General features: G+C 39.7%; 1 non-coding gene across 1 annotated transcript; it reads right to left on the bottom strand.

The window, feature by feature from the left end:
• Nucleotides 1-3,689: 3,689 nt before the first annotated feature.
• On the bottom strand, nt 3,690-3,796 carry LOC112704415 (small nucleolar RNA R71). Its single transcript, XR_003155041.1, has one exon. It is a non-coding gene; the product is annotated as a small nucleolar RNA R71 (small nucleolar RNA).
• Between the last annotated feature and the right edge of the window lie 567 nt (nt 3,797-4,363).

Here is a 4,363-nt window from a genome sequence, read left to right on the forward strand (position 1 = left end):
ATTTATTGCGTGCTCCAGTTGATGAAGGGTTGCATGAAATTGGTCTACTGATTCTTCGAAGCGAACCTGTGATTCTTGGCTTGATGGATATGGACATGGTGCACAGGGGAGTGGTGGTTCTTGGGAGTAATTTGATTGGCGTTGGAGTGGATAATGATCATGTGGTAGTGAATGGTGAAAAGAAGCTTGTGAGTATGGTGGTTCGAAGCTATGTTGTGAGGATGGTCTCTGAGCATAGGGTGGGGCTTGTTGGTAGCTACAAGGGGGTCCACCATATCTATTAGTTTGGCATGCATTGTAGAACGGTCCTTGTCTGTGATATCTAGGAGGGTGTTGTGGCCTCAAGGGTTGATCATATCCTCTTGGCTCCATCCATCTTTGATTGCTTTGACCGTGATGCATAGTCCTGTTATAGCTTCCATTCTTTTTAACAAAATTAGAACTAAACTCGAAGCAAGAAGGGTGAGAATTCATAGTAGCTATTAGAAATAAGAGGGAAAAACAAAAACAAATAAACAAGTAAAAGAAAAATATTTACAATAACCAATAATAAGGCACACTTGCAATTCCCCGGCAACGGCGCCATTTTGAAAAGAGAACTTTTGTGTGGTCTAGAATTCAGAATAAATTCCCGTTGCAAGTATAGCTTCTAGACCAACAAAAGCCCTTTCTTACAAATGTTTTGGTTGTCACAAGTAACAAACCCCTGATAAAATTGATAACCGAAGTATTTAAACCTCGGGTCGTCTTCTCAAGGAATTGCAGGGAGGTATGTTCTTATTATTGGTTATGAGTCTTGTAAATTGGGGGTTTTGAAAGTAAGGAACAAGTATGTTAAATGATAAGAAAAATAAAATAGTAATGATAAAATAAACTCTTGGCAAGGTATTAGAATCGGAATTCCTATCCTAGTTATCCTTTATTAAACAAGGGAAGGTCAAGTGGACTAATTAGCTTGATCTTCAAGTCCTAGTCAATCCCTGTGGGAAGACTAGCTTTAGAGCGATCTAGATCAATTAGAATCTGCCAATTTCAACCACTGCTGAGTTTGACAACTCAAGTGTTACCAATTACCTAACCAAAGCCAAAAGGGGGAAAAAATCTAAATTATTTATATAAATAAAAAAAATAATCATGAGTCTGAAATACATCAAATTATACTAAATAGAGAAAATCCTAACATGAATAATTCATAAGCCAAATAGGCAACATAAGTGATACAAGCACTAAAGTATCTCAAAGTAGAAGAGAAGTCAAAATAAAGGAATATTGAACCTGATAGAAAGATGAGATAAAAATATTCCTAATTTCTAAAAATCCTAATCCTAATCCTAAGAGAGAGGAGAGAATCTCTCTCTCTCTCTCTCTCTCTCTAGAACTACATCTAAACTATGAAAGTGAAATTAACTGGCTCCCCTGAATGGATGCATTCCTCCACTTCATAACCTCTAATCTCTGCCTCTTGGACCTGGATCTGGGCCAAAAAGGGCTTCAGAAACTGCTGGGAGCATCTTCTGTAATTTCTGGTGCGTGGCATCTGTCACGCGTCCGCGTGGGTCTTGCGGTTGCGTCATTCGGAGTTTTCCTTGTCACGCGTTCGCTTTGATCATGCGTCCGCGTAATCTGTGTTCTGCTTATGGCGCGCGGCCGCGTGAGTCACGCGGTCGCGTCGCTCCCTTTTCGCGCTGGGCATACGGCCACGTCATCCATGCATTTGCGTCGCTACCAGTTTCTTCAAAAACTCGATTTTGTGCTTTCTTTCCATTTTTGTATGTTTCCTTTCCATCCTTTAAGTCATTCCTGCCTTAGAAGCTCTGCAACTACTCAACACACAAATCACGGCATCGAATGGTAATAAAGGGCACTTAAAATAATTACTTTTAAAGCATAGAAAACATGTATTTCACATATATCACATAATAGGAAGGGAAAGCAAAACTTATGCAATTTCTATGAATAAGTATGTGAAGGGTTGAATAAATCACTTAAATTGAGCACAATATATATCATAAAATATGGGTTTATCAGGGAGCTCTGTTGTAATTTGATGGATCAACTATAGTTTTCATTCTTCTTCTTCTTTCTTCTCTTTTAATTTACTAGAAAGCTTTCGATCTTAATTCAATTGGTTAATTGTCTTGGAAAAGAAACTCTCCATAATTGGATCTCCTCTGAGCCTTGGAAAAGGGATGAGAAGATCATGCTAGAAATGCTTTCTCATGTTGGATTAAATTGGGGTTTGGGCGGATATAGTGACATATAATCCTCCCAACACTTTGATTTGGAAATACATATGGTATAATCAGTCACCACATTTCATCTCTTCCCATAAGCAATTAAATCAAGGAATTGGACAATTGTTCAAGCTTAGAGAGATTGGGTTGCCAAGGAATTGGAACCCAATCACCTAAGATTGCCAAGGAGATCAATAGATGCTTTGATTGAGGAAGAGATGAAAATGAATTTAATCCGGAGAATACAACATCTCCTGAGCCCAATGAATTCCCCATTTCTGATCTTACCCATTCTCTTTACTTTCTGCCATTTATTTCCATGCTTATTTCCCCAAATCCCCATTTAAGATTCTGCACCTTATTTTCTACTATTTACTTTCCCGCCATTTAATTTTCTACACTTCTCAAACTACATTCTGTTTAGCTCAACTAGCATACTCTTCCAACTAAAGTTGCTTGACCAATCAATCCCTGTGGGATTCGACCTCACTCTATTGTGAGTTTTTACTTGACGATAATTCGGTATACTTGTCGAAGGGAAATTTGTTGAGAGACAAGTTTTCGTGCATCAAGTTTATGGTGCCGTTGCCGGGGATTGATTTTGTATCAACAATGATTAAGTTGAAAGTTCACTAGATTGAGCATTTTTCTTTTGTTTGTTTACTTTATTCAGTAGTTTACCTTCAGTTTGTTTAGTTTCTTCCTCATCCCCTATACCCTCTTTGTTTTCTTTCTTTCTTTGTTATTATTTACAATTCTGCTCACTAACCCACTAACTGTTTGATAATTTGCACCACTCACACTAACAATCACTCTAATAAGAATAATCTCTTCATTTCATCTCTTGCTGTGTGCTTTGTTAGTTGTATGATAGGGAGAAGAGGGGGAGCTTCAACTTCCTTCGATTTAGAACCTGAAAGGACCCTCTGGAGACTAAGGAGGGAAGCAAGAGGGAAACGAGTTGTTGGTGTTGAGAAAGAGGAAGAGTATTTTGAAACAAACATGGAGGAGATCTTAGAAAACAATCAAGAAGGAGAGGTTCACAACCATGCCAGAGAAGGCCCTGCAAATCATGCTAGGCAAGAGAGGAGAGTTCTAGGCTCTTACATTAATCCAAACCCAGGAAACTGTGGAAGTAGCATCCAAAAGCCCACCATACATGCCAACAACTTTGAACTAAAACCCCAGCTCATCACCCTTGTTTAGAACAACTGCTCATTTGGAGGAAGTGCCCAAGAAGACCCCAATCAACATCTAACCACCTTCCTGAGAATATGTGACACTGTGAGGTCTAACGGAGTCCACCCGGATGTCTATAGGCTGCTTTTGTTCCCTTTTTCACTCAGGGACAAGGCATCCAAGTGGCTGGAGTCTTTCCCAAAGGAGAGCTTAACATATTGAGAAGATGTGGTGAACAAATTTTTGGCAAGATTCTACCCTCCTCAAAGAATTAACAGGCTGAGAGCTTAGGTGCAAACTTTCAGGCAACAAGATGGTGAAACTCTCTATGAGGCATGGGAGAGGTTCAAGGACTTAACAAGAAGATGCCCACCAGATATGTTCAATGAATGGGTTCAACTTCACATTTTCTATGAAGGTCTTTTTTATGAGTCAAAGAAGGCTGTAGACCATTCATCAGGGGGCTCTCTAAACAAGAAGAAAACCATTGAAGAAGCCATAGATGTCATTGAAACAGTAGCTAAGAATGACTACTTCTATGCTTCTGAAAGAAGCAACACCCGAGGAGTAATAGAGCTGAACCACATGGATGGATTGTTGGCTCAAAATAAGATGATCACCAAGCAGCTAGCAAATCTTACCAAGAAGGTGGAAGGAAACCAAGTGGCAGCAGTCATCACTTCATCACCAGCTCAAGAAGGAGTAAATATAGGAGAAGAAGGTGACTGGGAACAAGCCAACTACATTGGGAACTCACCCAGACAAATCCATGATCCGTACTCCAAAACTTACAACTCTGGATGGAGAAATCACCCTAACTTTGGGTGGGGAAATCAACAAGACCAAAGCCAAGATCAGAGACACCACAACCACAATCCCAACAACAATGCAACGCACCAACATACCTCATAGAGATCCTATCAACACTCACCTAATCACCCTTCTCAACC

Source organism: Arachis hypogaea, chromosome 7 (assembly GCF_003086295.3).
Source record: "Arachis hypogaea cultivar Tifrunner chromosome 7, arahy.Tifrunner.gnm2.J5K5, whole genome shotgun sequence".
NCBI lineage: Eukaryota > Viridiplantae > Streptophyta > Magnoliopsida > Fabales > Fabaceae > Arachis > Arachis hypogaea.